Here is a 24908-nt window from a genome sequence, read left to right as displayed (position 1 = left end):
GTGGGGAACAAAGTCCCGGCACACAGGTTCAGAAAAAGTAAGTAACACAGCTTTATTTGGGAACCAGTGTCCCTCCAGAGGGCCGTGCTCTGGTAAACACAGGTTATACAGAATAGAATAGAACTTAATAACGAACCAAGTCCCAGAGTCAATCGGGATGGAGAAGGTTCCTGGTCCAGGACAGGCAACTGGGCCCATTGATGGGTCTGAGCCAAGCTGGTCTTTCAAGGAAGAACTTTGGAGAGTCCCAGGGTATCCCAGCTTGCACCTCACAGGGGACTCTGTCGGATCACCCAGAAGAATGCCCTGTAGGATCGTTCTGGAGTGTCTCGCTCAGTGCCTCGCAGAGGGTCTTACCTGGGGCGCCCAGTCGGACCACTCATGGTATTGCTCTGGAGGTCTGCTTTTGTCCTCCTTTCCTTGGACTTGCTTACTTCTTAGGTGATAGCCACAAGTTGTTTGCCAGGAGTTTTTTACCTTTTGGATGATGACCAGAAGTTGCTTGGTAAAAGTGTTTATCACTCAATTTTGTTATGCTCAGTTTCACACAAAAACATATTTTTTTATTTTTATCAGTCTCACACTTGTGCGGCCATAGTCCTGTCCCTACTAGTAAACAACTTGTTTTGCAAACCTCAATCCAACATATATAATATATTTTATATGCTCTATACAACTGAGCATCCTGTATATTGTCTGGCAACTCTATATGGGAACTTGAAAAATCAGATGTGTGGATTATGATCTAATACTTATAAGGTTGACGTTTACTATGAAAATCCTCTTCATTTATTACTATTTATTTGCAAGCAAGACTCACTGTCAGCAATTGACGGGACCATAAACACATGTTCGTAACATGGCAAAAACTCTAAGCAAGATTGTTTAGCTTGTGACTACTATGCTCCTTTCCTATCTGCTACTGTCCCATTTCTAGGAGAATCCACCTTCACCTCTGACTCTGAGCATCAGTGTTTCCTGACAGTAATCATACGTTATGTTTTTGCTATCTAGATCTGAAAAAACTTAACCATTTCTCTTATACTACCCTAAAACAGTTACCCTCATATTAGCTAAAAATAGGGTAACTAACTGTCCTGGTTTGCCCAGAACTGAAGGTTTTCCAGGATTTGGAATTTTCAATGCTAACCCCGGGGATGAAAGTCCCAGGCAACCCAGAATGGCTGGTCATCTGCCTCAACCAGGGTAGATTCTTTTAATCCAGTGATGGCTCTATGTTGATCAAGCTTTAATTCTCACAGGAGAGTTATATTTTTTCTCCTCAAAAACCTTGTCTTCATCACTTAAATGATCTCTCTCTTTTATATAAAAGGTAATAATTTATAAAAGAACAGGTACTTTTTTTATGTTTTATGCCATATCTCATTTTAGTTCTTAGAACACTGTCAGTGGAAAAGTATGTCAATTATAAGATCATACTTTTTTCTAGGTTAATTATTAGTGACTCCATGTTGAAATGATTAGGTCAAGAAAAGAGTTGATCCTTATACATAGGCTGACTTTATCCCTTATATGCAAATTTAGAGCTATCTCATGATGCATGAATAATACAGAATGACACAATACATGTACATATCTGTATATATTCATCCTGAAGGCAAAGCAAATGCAAAGCATAAGTGACTAATAACCTGTCTTCCTTTCAGAACTCAAAAATCTTACTTTCATACTGTGAAGTGAATTATCCTCATACAAACTTCAAGGAACCTTGCATTCCACTGTCCCAAGCATGTCTTTACCACAAGGCAAAAACAAAGACAACATAATTTTGGAGTAGTGCTTAGATCAGTTACAACCTTCATTATGATAGCAATGTTAGGGTCCTCATTTACTGCTATGAAAGAGGCTAGCTGCCAAACCAATACTAATTCTCTTCTTCTTGCTTAATAAAGAGGCTTTGATTTTATTGCAAGTAGCAATATGACCAGTTAAAAGACTTCTTTTCACAGCCTCCATTGCAGCTAGACATGGAATTTAGAACGACTCCTTAAGAAAGGGACAGGCAGCTTGCATGAATCCTTTTTACTTTCCTTTTTCTAGCTTCTTGCCTGGAACTCAAACCTGGGGGCTGGAGCTTCAGCAGCCATCTTGGACCATGAAGATAGAAGCCATGGCTATGAACAGCCCAGTAGGAATATTGAAATAGGCTTGGTTTCTGATGTCTCTGGCACCCTGTAAGATCTAGACTTCTTTTACCTGAGAGAAAAGCAGTTAAAGATCATGTTATTTTTGTTTGTGACTAGCTGCCAAATGTAAATCCCAACTGATAGAACTATTAATTGTGAATATAAAAAAGGTTAGGTATTGCTTGGATTAGTAATAACATTAAAACTTATTGAGTGCTTACTACGTACCAATTTCTGAAATACTTTCAAAATATTATCTTATTTAATGCTCATAAAAATTCTACGAAGTAGGTATTGTATATACTCCATTCTCCATATGAAGAAACTGAACTCTGGAATGTTAAATAATTTGCTCAAGGTCACAAACTAGGAAGTGGTGGTACTGAGACTCAAAACTAGACTTTGGGTGCTGGGCACGCAATAGAGTATACAGATATTGAATTATAATATTGTACACCTGAAATTTATATAATATTATTAACCAATGTTACCTCAATAAATTTAAAAAAAAGCAACAAGAGACAGGCTGTCATAAGAGCTCTGGCTCTAAACTACTCAAAGGTAAAAGGAATCCTAGTAACAGAAAGCAAAGATTTTATAATTTTTAATACATCAGTCATTCATTTGTGAAATTATCATTGAGTCTTTATTATGAGCTTTGCTCTTTATTAGAAGCCAATTATGTAGCAATGAATAAGATACATATCCCATTTTCATAGATCCTAGTTTAGGGGAAAGGAATCATCTAAATATTCCTAGGAATCTGCTTAATAATTATAAGGAAGTTACGAAAAAGAAAAGGTTTCCCTTCAGAGCCATCAAATCCTCATCAGTCCTTTCCTCACCTCTAGTTATAGGCAAAGTCGTTGCCTGATTGTGCGATGCAGGGTTTTAGAGGCAGTGTTCACATCTGTAGTCATCATTCATTTGTGGATTTATTTCCATGATTTCCTGGCAGATGGCAGTAAAATGTTTCGAGAAAGTGTATTTTTTCTAACTTGCACAAGGACACTATTTGGGCTAGTGGCAAGGCTGCTTGTGTGCTTCTGCTCCTCTACTCTGGCCACCTTAACTTGGAATCTCCCACCCAAAGCACCCCAACAGCATCCCAACAGCCATAACCCCAGTTGTATCCTAACCTTAACCCAACAATCTATGTCCCACAGAGCTTCTGATGTCCTGGAATTAACCTTCTCATCTCCAATCAAGGTATTGTTATCATTTAGCTGTCAAGACAATGAAATCCATAAGCTAAATTATGATAAAAATGGAAATTAGCCTTTGTTCTTGATTTTGGACACACTTGGACATTCAAAGTCTTAATTCATAGAAGTGTGTGTGTGAGTGTGTGTGTGTGTGTGTGTGTGTGAGAGAGAGAGAGAGAGAGAGAAGGGAAAGAGGAGGGAGAAGGACAGAAATTTTATTAAAGTAATATAAAGTAGCATCCATTTAAATGCATAGTACTATTACCATAATTACTATAATCCCTTGCCTATTTCCCTCTCATCTACTAGCTGAAGCTCTTTTTAACGCTTATGCTTTTTTTCTGGCATTTACCTCCATATTTCTAAATATTCTGCTTATACTGGTATGTCTTATTTATAAATTTCAAATGTATTTATTAATATCCTGTTATGGTAAATGAAGATTTACATCTCTTAATCACCAATCCTACTTTCCCTCACATCTGCCACTCTCCCAAGATAGTTATACCATAATTTTTGGTTAAATTGATATTCAGCATTACATTTGTATGTCTGTGTAAATGTTGACACTTCAGGGTCATGTTTTTTCCTGTAAAACTCTGTTTTCCCTAATATTAATAATTGCCACATTTTGTCATTTCTTAACATTAATGACTTCCTCCTTTCTCAATTTCTCATGAGAAATTTTTATACATGCTTCATCATATCTCCCAATTATCAATACTTTTCAAGTGCTCAAACATATCAGATAATCTATCAGTTCTATTTTTTTCCCAGAGGCTCCCACCATCCTTGTGCTCCAATTTTGATTGATATATTGTTGGGTTTGTTGCACAGCTGTCATTTAGGGCGTCTTTTCGTTATTACTCTGGGACTTTCCTTTGCCTCCTACCTGTGTTGAAACGTTTCCTTTCTGTGGTCCCTGAAATTTGCTGTCACAGATACTCTCTCATCTGTTGGGGCATATTCTCCAGTAGTTTCCTACAAAAGTTATAAATTTGAATTCTCATGTGTCTTCAAATGTTTTTATTTACCCTCATACTTAACCATTAATTTGTCTGGGAGAAAAATCATCATCTCGCAAACGTTTGAAGTATGGTTTTGTTGTCTTCTAGGATGCTGAATTGCTAGTAAGCAGTCTGATGCGATGCGATTTCTACTTCCTTGCATGTTAACTGATTTTAAAGATACTTTGAAGATTCTTTCATCCCTGATGTTCTGAAGTTTCATGACTACATGCCTTGGTGTGGATTGCTTTTCATTTGTTCTGATTATACTTAATGGGGTCCTTTCAATCTGAAGACTCATGGCCTCAGTTCCAGGAAACTTTCTTGTTCACTATTTCTGGAACTCCTCTTTCTCCAGATGTTCTCCTAGATTAATTGCTAGAGTCTATATTACGTTTTCTTTACTAATGTCTTCTTGTCTTTTTGTCTTAGTTTCTGGGAGATTTTTCTTAACTTTATCATCTCTTTAATCTATCATATTGTTGATTCTAAGAGCTCTTCTTTGTGATTTTTCATTTCATTCTGTTTTTGTTTTTAATCTTTTAGGTGAGGAAAGAGTGAAGATGGGGAATCTATAAAATGGAGCCACTCTAACCAAGCTGCTAAAATTAACATTATGAAGGTTGAGGCATGAGGAAAGACTCCATTCTTGTTCTAACCAGCCTGGGAACTCAAACTTTTTTGAACTTTCCAGTTCTATGTCAATGCCTGGGTATATATCTGGACCTCCAAGTAACTAGAAAATTATCCCGTGAAGGGCTCAATATCCAGGCCACCTGACTACCCTCTGAAGGACTCACATATACATCTACCAGACATCCATGATCCAGACCAGCCTGGGACTGACCAGACCTCCTGGTGTGCATCTTCCGGACCACGGGGCATCCGTAATCCTGACTGCCTGATATCTGATTGATAATGTCCTGGACCAATCGTAGGGCTAAGAGTATAGGACTGATAGTTCTTAAGAATGTACTTCTTACTATAAGAACTTTTAATTTTGCTTCCTTCTTTGGGACACTTCTGGGATTTTGCCTAACTGTGTATGTATCCCATTTGCACACTCTAAGATCCTTGAAGAAATCTCCGTCACTTATTTCTAGCAAAGCCTCCAGACTTTTTTAGTCCATTCAACAAAAGCATCCAGTATCTTGGAGGAGGTTAGGTATGCACCAGGATATTGGTATTTGGGGATCAAGTCAGGAAGAAATGGATGACAACATTCTTTGGAGAAATATGAGGAATTAATACACTTAAACAATTTCTAAGAAGATCACTAGAAATAATGTAGGATCAGATTTCTTCTCAAAGTAACTTCACGACTGTCCTTGTTTAAATCTATGGAACAACATTTTTGAATTCAGGTACAACTCAAATGTAGGAGTTAGGTTACAGTAGGTATTAGACAATCTAGTGGATGGAGAATTATTTTGAGCAAAATAAGACTATTTTCCTATCATTGAGCTTCCACTAATATCAAAAGATCTATTTAGATTTCACTTTGTCTTCTTATTTTGTATTTATTAGGTTCAGAAGTAACTTAAGGTGATTCACAGAAATGATAGGTATTTGCTCAGTTTGTTTTGATATTATGCACAATAGTAATTGAGATCCACACATTTCATCACTTGGAATGATTTCCCTCAGTTTCTTTCTTGTTTGTGACCCTTTGTTTTAACTGGGCTAAACTTACATTTTGTAGTTCTTTCAGTTTTATGTTTTTTGGGTTTTTTGTTTTTGTTTTGTTTTTTGTTTTGGTTTTTAGGTCTTTCCTAAATCTTTACACCTTATCTAGCTGTCAAACGAGCTTCAGAATTGTCACAGTCTCCTTTCCTTTTATCCTTAAAATAATCTAACTCTATTAATTTCCCTTAATGAAGTTCTAGAACAGTTTGGGGAGGAACAAACATCATAGCCTCATCCTTCTCTCCAACATTTTTATATAGTTGGAATTGCATTTAATGTGAAAATCAGGGGCACCTGGCGAGAGGTTAAGGAAGAATAAAAGATAGTCTGACCCTTTCTTTCCAAGACAATGGAGGCCTGCTGCACTGATTACACAAACACAGCTCTCTGGCAGGCCAGTCTCTAGCAGTGGCTGAGACACTTCCTCGCTCTCTCAGAAGAGTCACTGTCCTGAGTCATTGCCCTGCTGTTGCCAGGTGCTTGTTTGCTAAGTAGTAACACACTCCACCCCCACCACACACAGAGTTCTGGGGAATTGCCCCAATTTTCAGCTCTACTGAGGTGGTTTGTGACTCATCCTCTTTTCTCTTTAGTGACCTTTTAAAGAGACAGGAATAAACCCTATTTTTATTTTATTTTTTATTTTTGTCTTTCTCTTGTAGGTCTCTTTTTATTTTTTTGAACACAAGCTATAATAGAGTCTAAAATCAATAACTTTGTTTTCACACCATTTATATAAAATTGGCTTTCTATTCTGCTTCTCAGTTAAAACATTATCTGTCCATTGCGGGGAAAGAAAAAAACATCAGTGCACGAGGATCTTAATTCCCATGGGACAGTTGACTACAGTTCCCTTTAAATATCAGTAACTGTCCAAACTAAGGTATAGAGCTGTAATCCCAGGAATTCTATTCAGGATCTGTTTACTCTTAGTATTACGTACAACACTGCTTCTGGAATGACAAGGATTGTCAGTGCAAGCAAAGTCGCAGCATCTTATCTTTGCACTATTCTGCAATGTCATGGGATTTTTTTTTTTTTTAATCTTAATTCGAGTATATTTATTTCTTTGTTTTTTTGTATTTTTGTGGTTTAAAACTGCTATCATAGTTAAATGTCCTCTACCTATTAGAATTGAAAATCCCCTTACCAATATTTTGTGTTAGAATTCTTGGTGTGCTCATTAGCAATTTAACATCCCTTAAGATGGAGAAAGCCATGTGGATGGGCTATGGAAGACAGGTCTTTCTGTATGTATTTAACTTCTATCACTAGCCCTGGAGCCAACTGGATTAGGGACTTTTAAGCAGCCCAATTTTGTTGGAACATAAGGTGTGAAGGTGGGAATGGCAGGAGATGATGTAAGAGAGTGTTAAAAGAGCTTAAAGTTTGTTATTTTAGAATTTGTCATAGGTCTGGAGAGAAAGGCTGGGTGTAATCTAATTTTAGGAAATCTAAAATCTAAATTACATCAGTTCTCCTAAATTTAAGAAACAGTATTTCAAAAACTTTAGAGAAAAAAAGTGTAAGGCTCCTATATAGTTCAAGAGGGCTTAAAACTCCAGAAACATATTTCTTATTATAAAATTCCCACTATTACTAAGTAGATCCTCTATATTATCCTGTTATTGGTTTAATATATGTGAGTGAATGGGAGATGTGCAAAGAAACAATGTGAGTCACAGGGAATTTTGGGTAATCTCACATTTAAATTATACATATAGTTTTGAATGTAACATTATCTATACATACATACATGCCTGTATGTGAGTATATATGGTGGAAATAAAAAGCACAAAACAAAGGACAGTGTCAAAGGGCAGCAATATGCCTAAAGAATGAACTGAGGTTATTTTTTAAATATCATACATAGCAGATTATTTCTTTTTTCCTTCTTCCTTGCTCCCCTTCTCCCCCTTTCTATCTTCTTTTTCTGTTATGTTCGACAAAAAATAAAAAATAGAATAAATAAAGAAAGAAAGAAGAAGACCAAGTTCTAGCTCCTGAGGTTGGGACGTGCATGTGGTGGGTCCTAGCCACGCCTGCCATGCCGCATGCATGTTTGCAGATGGGTCACTGTTGCTTAGAGCCAATGAGGCATGATCGTGGTGACACTATACATGGATAAGCCCTAGTCATTTTATATAACCTATGCGCCAGGTAGCAAGATGGGGTCTATGCCACAGCGAAAAACATACCTAGAACACAGATAAGATGTATGTAATTGAGGATGCTTAAGACAGTTTTAGAAGTTATGTAAGGTCATTATTCTGCAGTTTCAGGTGGAGGTGGTTTAAGTAAGAGCTGCAGCAGATCCAGGTTTGGAGGCTGAAACATATTCAGTTTGGGAAAAGGACCCTACTTAAGAAGAAATAAAACTGACAAATTCCACACTTCTGTGGTCTCTTCCAAGGCCTTGGGAAAGATTTATGCAAGTGAGGGACCCTAAAGCTTCAATTTAAACATGCCTTTGCTCCAGTAGGCAACTTACTCTGACGTGGCAGGACCTTACTCTGGACAATCACAAAACCATTGCCATCACCCAAACACATGTGATCTGAAGGACTCAAGAAGCTTAAGTCTCTGCTCATCTGAGCCACAGAACATGGGAAAATGATTTGAATGCCAATTTTCTGAATTCCCCCAAGTTGATTACATAACTAGTACCACCCTATCTAGATGCATAGGAAAGAAGTTAATTCATTATATTCAGTAGATGCCTTACTGCAATACAGCCTAATTCTCCCAAGGAACTAGTTGAGAAAAGTTGCCCTAGCTTCATAACTTCTGTTTTCTTTGCTGAAAATTTATCTCTGGGTATTACACAATGAAATGTATAAGATCAATATGTTGAAGTGCTTACTTTTGGTCTTTTCAAAGCCAATTTCTAGGGGACTAAGTCGTCACTCTAGACCATGGTCCCAGAAATAGGGCTTATTCAGAGTGGACACATAACAGCAGACATGCTCCTTTGGTTAGTATCAGAGGAATAATATCAATAATTAGGACCAAGAGGCAAAGATGAGGTCATAAACAGGAAGTGAGAAACAGCATCAGGAACCATGGTGGTCAGGAAGGAGGTATCAAATCTAAACACCGAGGAAATGTTGCAACCAGTGTACTGATGACAGAGTGAAAGCATACTCCTCATTTCCTATGCTGTTCTAATGTTTTCCCTCAAGGAAAACAATCTTTTGATGGACAATCGTGAAATGAATGTTAGTAAAGAATAGAAACCTACAATTAAAGAAGAGTTTTCAAAGAACATGCCGATCCTCTAAAGGACATGAGTCTCCTAAATTGGGTAAGTTCCATGTCAGCTGTGGGACACAAAGCATAGTTACATATTAGCTACGTCTGTGGGAGAAGACATCCGGGAAGGATTCTCATAAAAGGAAATGCTTGAGATGAATCTGAGAGATGAATAGAACATTGTAGGTGGACAAGGCAGGGTAAAAAGACAAAGCAGTGTGAACAAGAACTTGCATGGGTATCAGTGATGCTTGAACAGCTGTGAAAGATGAATTCAGGGCAGGAGTAAAATAAAGATTATACAACATTCAAAAGAGAGAAGATCATTCCACAAATTCTAAAAGTTTATCCCAAGAAGTATTCTAGATTGGATTATTGAAGAATGCTTCATGTGTTTTTCAGTTCTCAGCATGGGTTAACTTGAAAAGATCAGCACATTCTAAATTCATCTCTCCAAATCCCACAACCTACCATTCACTACTGGCAGTGGCACAGAGCGCCTATGTGTTTCAAGGAGGGGTAGGGGAGCCAAGGAGAAGAGGGGCATTGGCTAAGGGGCTGTAATGAAAGTTAGTATTAGAACATAGCATTGGGGATTATGGCAACGGGAGATGTTAAGGCCAGATAGAATAATTGAGAAAAGAAAAATTAAAATAAAAATGTGTCAAGTTTCAAAAATGTTAGAAAAAGAGTTACAGGAATTGAAGGCAAAATATAGTACCAAAAGTATGGATCCCAAGATAATAACAGCAAGTACAACAGCTTGGGATTAAATATAAAGTAAGGGAGAAAAACGGAAGATGATAGAGGAAGTAGGTCTTGAATGGTTACCCTAAAACATTGGTTCTTAAATTGTGGACTTCAGATGAGCATCACATGACAATTTCTTAGGCCTTGCCCCAGACCTGGTGAATCAGAAACTGACAGGTGAGACCCAACCATCTGTATTTTAACAAGCCTACTAGGTGATTCTGGCACATGCTAAAGTCTGAGAACAGCTTCCCCAGTATATCAGCCAGAGTTTGCAGCCTGCTTTAATGGGAATAAGGAGCTCAGTCTAACTCCAAGGGCCAGCTTCTGTCTTGCATGTTATACGTTCAGGGTTTTAATTTAAAAAGCCATCCAAAATTTTTCGGATTGTGTTTAGATTTCAGGGATCAGCCACAAATCCTTTGGTTAAAAAAAATCTGCTGCAGAAAAGAATATCATTTTTCTCTAACCACCAAGAGTTTCAATGGGCATTTTATATCTCTAAAAATAAAAGACCTCAAAAGAGAAAACTTAGTGAACTTGCTGCTGATTCATTTGTACAATCCAATAAAATTTATGAACCATCAATTTTCACTTTAGCTATTATATCATGACTTTAGGCAATTATTTACAACAATGCTTCACAAAACCTTAACACACTCAAGTAAAAAGCTTGTTATTATGATTTCATAATAGATAATAGGTTCCGTAGCACTTACTCTTCTTTTTGGGGACAGAAGCTTAAAGGACAGAAAGTACACTATAAAACAATACAATCTGATTTAGGACATTGATTCCCCCCTAGTAAATCCAATGAGCAAAAAGCTATTTAATTGGCAAAAAATAAATTATTTCAAAGGGTTTATGAATCAGACTCCAGGAGACAGAAACCCCACCAGTTATCTGAAAAGTTCAATATAAAGAATTGTTAAATAGTAGAAGGTGGTCATCTACCAAAATAAGTCCAGAAATGTCAGGTGTTTAAAAAGCAGCTCCTGTCTGTAGGCTGTGAAAAACACAAACACAGAACTAGGTACCAGGAAAAGGCTGCCCACCCCACTTCCAGGCTGAGATTCTGACCTCTTCAGAGAGGAAGCAACTACCATAGTTAACACACAGCCTGCCGGTGGCTGAAGAAATTGCCCGAGTACAGGTCCGCACTGGTCTGTAGAGGAGGCCCACATTGCTGGAGGTGGTGAGTGGCCTGGGGCTGGTCTCTAGAAATGACACACTATTGCCAGAAGGTGTAGGCAGGCCAGAGTTCCTCAGATTTGGCTGATCGTAGGGAGATCTTGGCTTCAGGCATGCCTGGAGTTCATCTGCACAGCCAGCTGCTACGTAATCTCCTGCTCGGAATAATGATATCTAAGAACTGGGATCTGGAAGACAAGTGTCTTTCTACTGCTGTTGTCTGGAGGGCCACACCAGTGCCCCCTACTGGCAAAGTCTAACTTTTCCCTAATCGAAGGAGAAATGGAAGAAGAGCTGGACTCTAAGAGTCCAGCTGCACTATCACAAAGCAGGGTAAAGAGCAGTAGGTTTGGAGCTGCGAGACAATAAATTGATAAGTGTACAACCCATCCTTTGACTACTCTTGGGAGACACACAGTTCCAAGGGTTATTGTAATTCAACCACTGAATGATGTTATCTAAAGGCTACATTTAACCTTCAAAAACTTGTATGAAAAATAATAAATGAAATAAACGAAAGAGAAGAAAATCAGTAATGTATACAAATAAATGCATACACAAAGCAAGCAAATAGAAAATACACAAACCTACAACAGTCCTTGTTTCTGTAATTGGCCACGAGGCTGTAGTTGCTATCTATGATTGTTTTTCTTCTAATATTCTTTCCTTATTTTCCTTGTTCTCAGGAAAAATATCAGCTGATTTGGGGCTCTTTACCTGATGGAATGATCTAAAACTTAATTCTTGAAGAGTCCATATTCTCAATAATCATGTCTTTTTATTTATTTATTTATTTATTTATTTATTTATTTATTTATTTATTTATTTTTGGTTGTTTAGTTTTCCATAAATCTTAGAGCATGAAAATACTAAGAGGTAGCCCCAGCATTCCCTGGGTTCTAGACATAGTACTCCTTGCCTCCATGTGCAGTAGCAACCTGATTTACCCTTGGTAATTGGAATCAATTATACCAACCAGTAGAGTAACCTTTCTTTTCTTTTTCCTTCCTGCTGGTTTAGTAACATAAGAGCTTCAAATGACCAGGTGACAATCTTATCTTCCAATTCAATAGAACCATTATTTTGTCTGCTGGTGGAGGCATTCTCTCTTGGAATTAAGTCCTCCAAACCAGCAGAGCTCAAAATTATTGGGACATGAAGCAAAATTGCTGAGACATGAAGCAGAAAAATGTAAATGCAAATTTTAAAAAATCATGAAAATACTAAAAGAAAACATGGGTAAATTCCTCTTTACCCTTGGCGCAATGAAAGACTTTCTAATCATGACTCAAAATCAGAAGCAATAATAAAATAATGAATTTGATTAAACATTTAAAACATTTGCATAACAAAAACCACAAACAAACTATAATTGACAAAGTGGGAAAAAATATTAATGACATATAAGACAGGCAAAGGACTAATAATCTTAATATATAGCATATCTTAAAATTGAGAGACAATAGGTAAACAGCACTTACGAGGACATTAAAAGCATTAAATATTTATATTAGAAAGGAAGAAAGTCTCAAATCAATAATGTAAGTTTCCAATTTAGGAACTAGCAAAAGAAGAGAAAAATAAACCCACGGCAAGAAGGATGAAGGAAATAATAAAGATTAGATCAGGAATCAGTTAAGTTGAAAACAGAAAAACAACAGAGAATGTCAATGAAACAAAAAGCTGGTTCTTTGAAAAAAACAAGTTGATAAACTTCTAGCAAGACTGAGTGAATGGCACAAAAATATCACTATCAGGAATGCAAGAGAGGATATCACTACAGACCCTACAGATAATAAAAGGATAATAAACAATACTATAAACAACTATATGCACATAAATTTAATAGCTAATATGTGCATAAGATAAAAAGGACAAATTCCACAAAGTACTCAATTACAAACTACCAAAACATTTTTAAGCATAAATAAATTCATAGTTTAAAATCTTCTGAGAAAGGAATATCCAGACCAATTTGTTTCACTAGAAAATTCTACTAAACATTTAAAAAACAAATAAAAGTAATTCTATACAATCACTTTCAGAAAATAGAAGAGGAAAGATCACTTCTCAATTCATTTTATGAGCCCACATTGCTCTTATACCAAAAACAGACAAAGACATTATAAGAAAATTACAAACTCATACCTTCAAGAGCACAGATATTAAAATCTTCAACAAGATCTAACAACATAGAAAGAGAATAATACATCACATCCAACAGGGGGTTTATCCCAGGAATGTGGGGATGGTTGATTCAGTAACAGAAATTCAATCATACTAATAGTCCAAAAAATAAAACAATAAATTAAAAAAACCCACCAGACCATTACCAGTTAATGCTGAAAAATCATTTGACAAAATTCAGTATGTATTCATGATTTAAAAGGTCTCAGTAAGCAAGAACAGACAGGAACTCCCTCAACCTGATAAAGGGCATCTACAAAAAGTCTATAACTAACCTCCAAGTTGAACAGCTTTGACCAAATATCAAATGTAATATATATATATATATATATATATATATATATATATACACATCCATAGACAAGATATTTATATTTTATAAAGTTGACATAAAGGCTTTCTCAAATAGGTGACATATTTGCATACATAATACATAAAGAAGACAATCTTTCCCTTCTTTCCATATTCCTGGGATAGTATGACATTACATTCAGGTGATCCTAATCTTTTTTTTAGTTAAAAAAATCCAGAATTCCGAAGTGTAGTGTGTTCTAGCGTTTTATCTTTGACAAGGCAGAAGTTTGTTACACAAATGAAATGGCTTTAATTATAATGACAACAAAGACAAGTAGTCCTGCTGCAAAACACCCTCAGGTTTTTCTAATTTAATTTGTATTCTGGAAAGGTAATATAATTACCTTACAACACATAATACACTGTAATTCCAATTTCCTACCTCAAACATTTCTAAATATTCCCTTTATAAAAGGAATATCAATGAAAAGACTCAGATCTATTTTACTCAGAGAGTTCTATATTCTACTTATATGAAGAGTTTGGAAGATGGAAGCTCAATTGATCTTATCAGCTTCATTAATATATGCTTCTGCCCAGATGGAATGTTAACTTATAACTCATAACAATTACTAGATTATAATTAGTATAATTATAGTGTAATTCCTAGGCATGTTTCAAAATGGCTAGGAAAAGGGTGATTCTATAATTTATGACTCTTATTTTGAAATAATTTAAGTCCTTATTTTTGTTTCCTTTTAGTATATACACTTGGTAAGAGTTAACATTTATAAGACCAATATAAAGGAGTGTGATGGGCTGAATTGTGTTCTCCCCAAATTCATGTTGAAGTCCTAACCTCTAGTACTTTAGACTGTATTTGGAGATAGGACATTTAGAGAAGTAACTGATGTCATAGGGGTGGGCCCTAATCCAATATGATTGGTGTCCCTTATAAGAAGATATTAGGACGTAGACATACAGAAGAGAGACCATGTGAGGGCACAGAGAGAATATGGACATCTGCAAGCCAAGCAGATAGGCATCAGAAGTAACCAAAGCTGCTGACACCTTGATGTTGGAATTGTAACCTTCAGAACTGTGATAAATACATTTCTGTTGTTTAAGCCACTCAGTCTATATTCCTTTGTTATGACAGCCCTAGCAAACAAACATAAGGGGTTTTCAATAATTTTTTTGAACGTGTGATGAAAAATGCCTGCCTTATGGTAGGCACTGTAGGAGATACAAACATTTTAAGAAAGAATTGTTTTATTCGAGAACTTGAAAATATTCAGACTTAACTGTTTTCAGGACCACTATGGTAGATCCTATATTCTCTAATATATATATATATATATCTAATATATATATATATATATCTTCTTTAATTAGCAGAAGAGAAAACTGAGTGTTCTTCTTTATGATGGCTAAAATAAATCTTACAGTGTTTTTTTGGACTATAACACATAAAATCCCATAATAACATGTAAGTTCAGTATGATCAGGGCAAATTAATGGAAAACAGTTTTTTCTGTTCAACACTATCAGAAGGAGTACAAAAGCAAAAGTAGTAAAACATAACACATTTAACTAAGAATGTCCCAATGATCTCCAAACAGGCGCTCATTGACAACTGAATACCCACTGAAAAAAAAATAATTTTGGGCCAGGAAACTGACAAGTAGGCCTGAGAAGAGAACAGGGTCTGTGCACCAACAGAGCTAGAACCCAAACTGTGGTGTCCAGGATTTTCATTATTCTTACAATTTGTGATTGTTCTGAGAAGTAATTACAGAGAATTTCTCTCCAGAAAAGTTTCAAAACTTATACAACTGCTTTTTCCACTTAAAAAAAACACACCCTGTATTATTAGTTAAAAGAAGATATGTTGATAAACAAGTTTTGTCTGTTCTCTGTGATTTGGTACAAACTGTATAATCCGTTCCAACCCACACATCTACATTACCCATCTCTATCTCTGAATAATTGAAAGTTAGCCTCACACTTGGGCACTTACTGCATTATCTTCTCATATATTCTTAATACTGTATTGCTAGTAAGTTCATAATGTACCCCCTTATAATAGAAATAAATCACTAATCAAAGGTGCTGAACTCTGGGAATAGGACATGTCAGCTTTCTTTCCTCCCTAAATATTGAGCTCATTACTTTGATCACTTGGGTCAGTGGCTGGGATTAGCCCATCCTCTGCTGAACACTGAATAAGCATTTGGGGGAAGCTCCTTCTGGAAATGATTTAATTCATTTTATCAGAAAGAAACAGAAGTTTACAGACATGTTTATAGTACTTGCTAAGAAATATTCCCAACACATAGTTATTGCTGAAAACTACGTGAAGCATTCTTAGGCTTTGACTATAACTTTTATGATTAATATTAAACAGATAAACTCTATTCATTCAGTTGACAAAGATTTGCCAAATGCCTATTATAAGATGCTAGCCTATGTCCAGTTCCCTAAAACCAGAGCCTGAGATGGGGATTCTTATTGAAATGACTAACTGAGGAAGTAATCTCAGGAGAAGGGGAATGAGGGAGGCAGGATAGTACAGGGGAAAGAAGCTTAGCAAGGGTGTAGTCTCATCAGGACACCAGCTGTAGTCCAGTCCCACAAGAAATTCAGGTCCTACCATGAGGAAAGGGGGCCAACTGTTGAGCCCCAGGTCAGTCAATTATTGGATGTGGGTTGTAACCTTCAAGGTGTGACTGATCCAGTCTCCTGTTCTGCTGAAGGGAAACGAACAATTCTCCTAGATGGGGACAACTGTCCGTTGCTAACAACACAGACTCATAACAGCTAGCATCAGGACAGACCAGCCAGATGGGGGAGGGCAGCTAGACAGTCCAGTAGATGACTCTGTTAGATACGGTCATGACTTGCACCTTAGAGTTTAGATAGCAAATTATCACTCATTTTCTACCTAAAGAGAACTGAGGCTCAGAGATCGTTTTAGAAGTGCCCAATTTGGCATACTATGGATTAAAGCACAAATCTTCTAGCAGTGTATCTTTTATTATATCTTAATTTTAACTGCAGAAATTTTTCTTTTGATTATTACATAGATAGCAGAAACCTTATCTCTAATATTTTTCCTTCAGAGAACTAAAGAACCTGGTAACACATTTTAGAACTAAACAAATCATGATAGGAAAGAATTACCTGCTCAAGGATATGTAGCTGGACTTTTCCTGCTTGCAATGGGCTTAAGAAGAATTCAACACCTAAATTTAGATGAAAATAAAAAAATAAATATAAAGGCAGCCCCAAGCTAGAGACAAGAATAAGAAAGAAGAGATCAATTTTCTCCTATCACAAGTGATGAGGCAGAAAAACCTTGGTCTGGAATAATGCCTAGAAATGAAAGAGCAGAAAGAGATGTCTCATTACCAGACTTTTTTTTTTTTTTAAACAGCACCAAGTATTTTGATCACATTTTGTGAGGAGGAATCTTGAAAGAAACTGAGTTAGGATTCTATTTTTGAGTCTTTAAACTTGACATAGACAAAACCAGAATTTTTCATTTCTCTTAAAACATCTTGACTTTACAGCTGTATTTATGCTGTCTTTGGGTGTTCTGTAACTATACCAAATAGCCAAAATGTGAGAGTTATAAATTCAGTGTAATTTATCGATGTGTCTATCATCTTAATCTGACTGGACTCTTTGGATCCCCAAAGCGTTTGGATAGAATTCAGAGGGTGCTTGAACTTGATGGATAAAAGAACATATATATCTTTATTTTCAGAAATGTTTAACTGAAAGTTAGAAAATCCTGCACATATGAATGTTGGCAAAATATTAGTGCCTGTGACCTTCTTACCAGTAGAAATCACAGATACTTTCAAATACCAGTGAAGTTGGGGCAGATATTTCAAAATATCATTTATGCTCATCACTCCCTCAAAAATACTGCAGCATCAGTTCTCAGCCTCCCCGTTCACAGACATTCTTGCACTGGAGCTGGCCAACTTCAGTGCTGCTCTGGGCCTCCAAATGGTGAATCTATATAACCTCATAATAAAAATTTAACTCAAACATCTTTAGAGAATTTGGGTATTCCTTGAGACAATCTATCCATTTCTTGTTAAGCAAGATACAGAAATCTGAATTAAATTTATGATGATATGTTTTAGAGAATCTGGATTGTCAATACTTGTAACCAAAAAAACTGGGAGTCAACTGGATGTCTTATATGACATGCACATTGCCCTGTCAAAAAGAGTTTATCATTCATCTTCACGCTAAGCAACAACAGCCTTCACACTCATAAGTGTTGTAAAAATAAAATTTAACTTTGGCTTGACTATATTTTAAATCTATTGTTCTTTAGCATATTTTAAAAGCTCATATATTATTATATTAGAAAAATAATATTTTATAAATTTCAATATAATTGAGTTTCTTTGCAATGCTATATATTCTACGTATTCATGACATTATTCTTAATAGGAGTCCATAGACTTTATCAGACTACCAGAGGCCCATGATATGGAAGAAGGTTAAAAACCCTTTATTTAGATGTAAGTTATCTGTTATTTAAGTAAGTCATGACATTGCACAGTCCCTGGCCTTTGCTTCAGTGTTCTGACTCGAATAATTTTATTATTTCCTTAACTAATTTTTTTCCTATTTTTATACCTTTAATGAAATATATTTTACAATCATGAAATTCACCCATTTCAGGTGTATAATTCAGTGATTCAACTTGTAACTTTATTGAGTGGTGCAACCATCACCATAAGGCAATTTTAGGACATTTTGATCCCCCCCAATAAGATCACTATTGATGGTCCTTAGCTCATTATTTTGCATACTTAAATTGCATCCCACCTTTGTATCATTGATTATAGTGGTTTTTAGGTTGTAAGAATTCATCTATAATGAAAGTCCTATAACTATGCTTATACTTAGCATGGCATGACTAGTACTCATTTTAGACACAAGTTCAATTAAAAGATACTCATTCTAATTGATTCAGGCAGTAGTCATCAATGGATGCTAAAACAAGCATGTAAATGCTTGAGGAGTAACAAGATAGTTACATAATTTCAAAATATCTTTCCCATGGCATTTATTAATGGCAAGAGGTAACATAATAATGCTACAGTGAAGAAACATGACAGACATCACCTTCGCCAAATGATCAAGGTTAACTTCACCAATAATGAGACAGATCAACAGCATATGTCTCCTAATGTGGTTCACTGAGAACACAGCATCCTTTCTGTGATATTCTTGCCAAGAGGGCATAACTTGAATATAATCAGGAGAAAATGTCAGACAAACCCTAACATCTGAGGGACACTACAAAACAGTTGTCCGGTACTCTTCAAAAATGCCACCTTCATGAAATACAAAGAAAGTCTCAGGACTTCTACATTAAAGAAAAGTAGAGAGACACAACAACTGAATGTAATGCATGATCCTGAATTTCTTTGGCTGTAATTGACATTATTGGGACAGTTAGTGAAATCTGAATAAGAGCTGTCAAGTAAATAATAGTGTTGTGTCAGTATTAATTTCCTAATTTTGAAAATTGTGCTGTGGTTATGTAAGAAAATGTCCTTGGTTTTAGGAAACGTACACTGAAGAGTATAGCAGAAATGAAGTATCATTTCTGAAACTTATTCTTAAGTAGTTCAGAAGTTGTGTGTGTGTGTGTGTGTGTGTGTGTGTGTGTGTGTGTGTGTACATGCACACGTGTTGAGACAGTGAAGACTGTGAACACAATAAAAGTTAACATTTGGAGAATCTGGGTATAGGTTATTCTGGAATTCTTTGTACTTTTTTTGAAACTTATCTGTAAGTATAACATTATGTTAAAAGAAAGCAAAATAAAAGACAGTCCTAAGTGTATTTACTGTCATACCAAATATTGAAAGCTCTGATACCTCAATTTATACTCCACTATTAGTTATTTTTAGCTACTGGCAAATTTTCTCCATGGATTTCTTGCTGTGCCCATTTGCTTCTTTCATTTGAGTATTTGTGCTGTCCTTTTTTGTTTATTATTTCCCTAGGGCAGATGATGCTGAGTTTCAAACATGTGGCCATTTTCATTTTCTGCCAATCACCTACAAAAAAAAAATGCCAAAAAAGACCAATCGTTGTGGTAAACTAAAATAAGATATGGAAATGTGGAGCAGAATGAATCATATATTTTGGGAGTCAGCAGCTTTGGTTGGCAGCCGATTTAAATTCATGACTTTGGAAAAATACACGTCATTGCTTTGTGCCCTATTCCCCTTATAATCTTTTTTATTACAGATATTGAAAGGATTAACTCATGATTGTGCATCACTTTGAATCTCCATGATTTAGGTATTAAAGGAGTTACCACAAATAAATATCCCTATAAATAGTGTACTTGTGAAAATCCTCTTGTTGGTATTTTGATAGTTGTTTCAGAACTGTAAAAGCTTTTCGTAACGTTCACAGTATTACCAGCAGGGGTTTGTAGTATACTTTCTCCCTGTGGGCACTGTATTACTGAGTATTATTGAAGACAATTGTGCCAGGGATTTATAGATCACCAGAACTATGCCTTTTTTTTTTTTTTCATTTCTGGACTAGAAGTGTCTAAATTTTTTTTTTTTTTTTTTTTTTTAAGATTTTATTGGGGAAAGGGAACAGGGCTTTATTGGGGAACAGTGTGTACTTCCAGGACTTTTTTCCAGGTCAAGTTGTTGTCCTTTCAGTCTTAGTTGTGGAGGGCGCAGCTCAACTCCAGGTCCAGTTGCTGTTGCTAGTTGCAGGGGGCACAGCCCACCATCCCTTGCGGGACTCGAGGAATTGAACCGGAAACCTTGTGGTTGAGAGCCCACTTGCCCATGTGGGAATTGAACCGGCAGCCTTCAAAGTTAGGAGCATGGAGCTCCAACCGTCTGAGCCACCGGTCCAGCCCCAAAATTAACTTTTTTTTTTCTTTAAGTTTTTACCCTCTGTACCAAGCCTACTGTTTTCCCTGCTGAGGATCCAGTGGCCCTTTTGCTGGCATTGAGTTTAGCATAGTGAAACATGCCCCAACTCCATTCATATGGTTTATTTCACACTGACCCAGGAAGATGAGGTTCATAATGCGGATCTCATCAATCACAGTAGAACATTCCTTGTCTACAATGCTGGCAGGAATAGACAGTGATACCAAGGACCGTGAGTCCCTCTTATGACTCATTCTACACTTTTTAACAATGTGACTTTTAGGTGACAATAATTCTGGTGACTACTATGTCAACCTCTTTTTATGATCTTCCCTATGCAATGAAGAAAAGTTTAGATGGGTCAAGTGTGGCAGTTCAGAGTCACAAAGCTCACCAATATAAGCTTGCAGATGTTCTCAATTTTTGTCTTCTCTAGTCTTAGATCATTGTCCCATTTCAGGTAATCTTGTTTGGGGCTTCCTGCATCCAGTGTTTGTTCACTAAACTCAATTCTCTGTACTAACATCAGAGTAATCATTCAAATATACATCGTGATTTTTTAAAAAAACTGCCTATAAAACAGCTACCTAAATAAACTGGAGAGTTGCCCAAATCAGGCAGAAGTTGGAGGGAAATAAACACTTGAAGGAAGTGGCAACAGGTGAATATATACAATTTTTATCCGGAAGGTAGGCTCCAAAGAGGGAAATAAAACTTGCATAGAAACCCATAGTCATACTAGCTTAAAGAAATGATAAACAAAGCACAGAGTTTGGGGTGGCCACTGTAGTTGGAAAGAAAGGAAAATCTCATAAAAGAGAGGTCCAGAGAAGATAAGTCCAAATTCTCTGCTCAAATCTTTAGTTAAAGCCTGAACCCTATCTCCACAGGGCAGATTTAAAGTAGCCCAGTAAGGCTAAAAGATTTCAAAAGAGATTTCAGCTATTGCCCTCCATAGGGAAGACAGATTTTGGAGTGTGAGTCCAGCTATCTTACCTTCCTATTTTAAAATAACAACAACAACAATAATAATAACAAAACACCACTCTTAGGAAACTAGGAATAAAGGGTAACTTCTTCAACTTTATAAAGAACATCTATCAAAAAAACCCTGCATCTAATATCATACTTAATGGTGAAAAACTTGAAGCTTTCTTGGTAAGATCAGGCACAAGGAAAGGATGTTCCTTCCTCACCACTGCTTTTCAACATCTTACTGGAAGTCCCAGCTAATACAGTGAAACAAGAAAAGGAAATGAAAGTTACACAGATTGGGAAGAAAGAAATAAAACTGTCTTTGTTAGCAGATGACATGATTGTCCATGTAGAAAAGACTCGACAGAAAGACTCCCAGAACTAGTAAGCGATTATAGCAAGGTTGCAAGATACAAGGTTAATATACAAAAGTCAATTTTGTACCAACAATGAACAAGTGGAATTTGAAAGTAAAAACACATTACCATTTACATTAGCATCCCCAATGAAATATTTATGCATAAATTTAACAAAATATATACAAGAATTATATGAAGAAAACTTCAATCTCCAAGGAAAGAGAAAAGTGACTAAATAAATGGAGAGCTATTCCATGTTCATGGATAGGAAAATTCAATATCAGCAAGATGTCAGTTCTCCCCATCTTGATCTATAGATTCAGTGCAATCCCAATCAAAATCCCAGTAAGTCATTTTGTGGATTTTAAAGTTTATATGGAAAAAGCCCCAGAATAACCAACTCAACATTAAAGGAAAAGAACAAAATTTGAGAACTGACACTAGCTAATTTCAAGACATACTGTAAATCTACAGTAATCATGACAGTGTGGCACTGATGAAAGAATAGACAAATAGATCAATGGAACAGAATAGAAAGCCCAGAAATAGACCCACATAAATATAGTCAACTTATCTTTTTAGTTTTTTTAATTTAGGCACAATTGACACATAACATTGTATTAGTTTCAGGTATAAAACACAATGATTTAATATTTGTATATATTGTGATATGATCACCACAATAAGTCTACCAAAATTCACCACCATACATAGTTACAATTTTTTTTCTTGTGAGAACATTTAAGATACACTCTCTTGGCAACTCTCTAATACACAATACAGTATTATTAACTATATATGCCATGCTGTACCTTATGTACATTACCTTCCCATGACTTATTTATTTTATAACTGGAAGTTTGTACCTTTTGATCCCTTCACCCATTTCACCTGCACCCCCACCTCCTGCCTCTGTTAACCATATATTGGTTCTGTGTATCTATGAGCTTGTTTTTGTTGTTGTTGTTGTCTTTTAGATCCCACATATAAGTGAGATCATAGAATATTGTCTTTGTCTGACATTTCACTTAGCATAATGTCCTCAAGGTCCACTGATGTCACAAACGGCAAGATTTCATTTTTTTAAAAGAAATATATATCTATCACATCTTCTTATCCATTCATCTGTCATTGGACACTTAGGCTGTTTCCATGTCTTAGCTATTATAAATAATGCTGCCATGAATATGGAGGGAGGGGTGCATATATCTTTTAGAATTAGTGTATTCTTTTTTTTTTCTTTTTTTGATAAATACCCAGAGTGGAATTGCCAGATCATATGGTAGTTCTATTTTTAGGTTTTTGAGGAACCTCCATATTGCTTTCCATACTGGTTGCACCAACTTACATTTTCACCAATAGGGTACAAGGGTTCCCTTTTCAGCACATCATCTCCAACACTTGTTAGTTATTGTCATTTTGATAATAGCCATTCTAACAGATGTGAGGTGATATCTCATTGTGGTTTTGATTTGTATTCCCTAATTATTAGCGATGGTGAACATCTTTTCATGAACCTGTATGTCTTCTTTGGAAAAATGTCTATTCAGATACTCTGCTCATTTTTTAATGGGATTATTTGGTATCTTTGCTATTGACCTGTATGAGGTTCTTCCATATTTTGGATATGAATCCCTTATCAGATATATATATATAGTTTATAAATATTTTTTTCCCAATTCCTATGTTCCCTCTTCATTTTGTTGATTATTTCTTTTTCTGTGCAAAAGCTTTTTAGATTGATGTAGTCTTACTTGTTGATTGTTGCTTTTGTTGCTTGTGCTTTTGGTATCATATCCAAAAAATAATTCCCAAAACTAATGTCAAAGGGCTTTCCCTTGTTTTCTTTTCCAAGTTTTATGGTTTCAGGTCTTACCTTTAAGTCCTTAATACATTTTGAGTTAATCTCTGTGAATGGTGTAAGATTGGGTCCAATGTTATTCCTTTTTTTTACAGGTGAATATCCAGGTTTCCCAATATCATTTAGTGAAGAGACTATCCTTTCTCCCATTGAGTATTCTTGACTCCTTTGTCAAATATTAGTCGACCATATTTGGGTTTATCTCTGAAATGTTAATTCTGTTCCATTGGTCTATGTGTCTGATTTTATATCAGTACCATACTGTTTTTTTCTTTTTTTAAAAAATGTGGAATACTTCAAGAATTTGTGTGTCATCCTTGTCCAGGGGCCATGCTACTCTTCTCTGTGTTGTTCCAATTTTAGTATGTATGCTGCCGAAGTGAGCACAGTACCATACTGTTTTGATTACTATAACTTTGTAATATAATTTGAAATCAGGAAATGTGATGCCTCCACCATTATTTTTTTTCAAGATTGCTTTGACTATTCAGGGTCTTTTGTGGTTCCATACATATTTTATATATATTTTTTATTTCGTTAAATACTTGTATACCATTGGAATTTTGGAATGGATTGCATTAAACCTATAGATGTCTTAGGATAATATGAACATTTTAACAATATTAACTCTTCTAATCCATGAACACATAATATTGTTCCATTTATTTGTGTCTTCCCAATTTCTTTAAACAATGCCTTATAGTTTTCAGTGTATAGATCTTTCACTTCCTTTGCTAAATTTATTCCTAAGAATTTTATTGTTTTTGATGTTATTGTAAATAGGATTGTTTTCTTTGTTTTTATAGATAGCTCATTTTTAGTATATAGAACTGCAACTGATTTTTGTATGTTGATTTTATATCTTGCAACTTTACTGAATTCATTTATTAGTTCTAACACTTTTTTGTGGAGTCATTGGGGTGTTTCACTATATTAGTGGTATTAGGACATTTTGCTACCAATTTTGAAAAATAATGTTGGATCCATAATTCACCCTGTACTTCAGAATAAAGTCACTATCCAAAAGTCAATGAAAAAAATAAACAAATC

General features: G+C 35.7%; 2 long non-coding RNA genes and 1 other non-coding gene across 3 annotated transcripts in view; 1 reads left to right on the top strand and 2 right to left on the bottom strand.

Annotated features, from left to right (window-relative positions):
* Window positions 1–33: 33 nt before the first annotated feature.
* Window positions 34–24908, bottom strand: part of LOC141571010 (uncharacterized) — a 34771-nt gene continuing 9896 nt past the window's right edge. Inside the window, exons 2-3 of the long non-coding RNA XR_012495461.1 lie at window positions 16903–16964; window positions 34–2217 (exon numbers count right to left, since the gene is read on the bottom strand). This is a non-coding gene — a long non-coding RNA (uncharacterized LOC141571010). The remainder of the gene's footprint in view (window positions 2218–16902; window positions 16965–24908) is intronic.
* Window positions 2785–10248, top strand: LOC141571009 (uncharacterized). The gene is made up of 3 exons (XR_012495460.1): window positions 2785–3356; window positions 4468–4596; window positions 4906–10248. It is a non-coding gene; the product is annotated as an uncharacterized LOC141571009 (long non-coding RNA).
* Window positions 24139–24245, bottom strand: LOC141571471 (U6 spliceosomal RNA). Its single transcript, XR_012496199.1, has one exon. It is a non-coding gene; the product is annotated as a U6 spliceosomal RNA (small nuclear RNA).

Source organism: Rhinolophus sinicus, linkage group LG04 (genome assembly GCF_036562045.2).
Source record: "Rhinolophus sinicus isolate RSC01 linkage group LG04, ASM3656204v1, whole genome shotgun sequence".
NCBI classification, from domain to species: domain Eukaryota; kingdom Metazoa; phylum Chordata; class Mammalia; order Chiroptera; family Rhinolophidae; genus Rhinolophus; species Rhinolophus sinicus.
The sequence above is the reverse complement of the archived record's forward strand: the minus strand, read 5'-3'. Positions and strand labels throughout refer to the sequence as shown.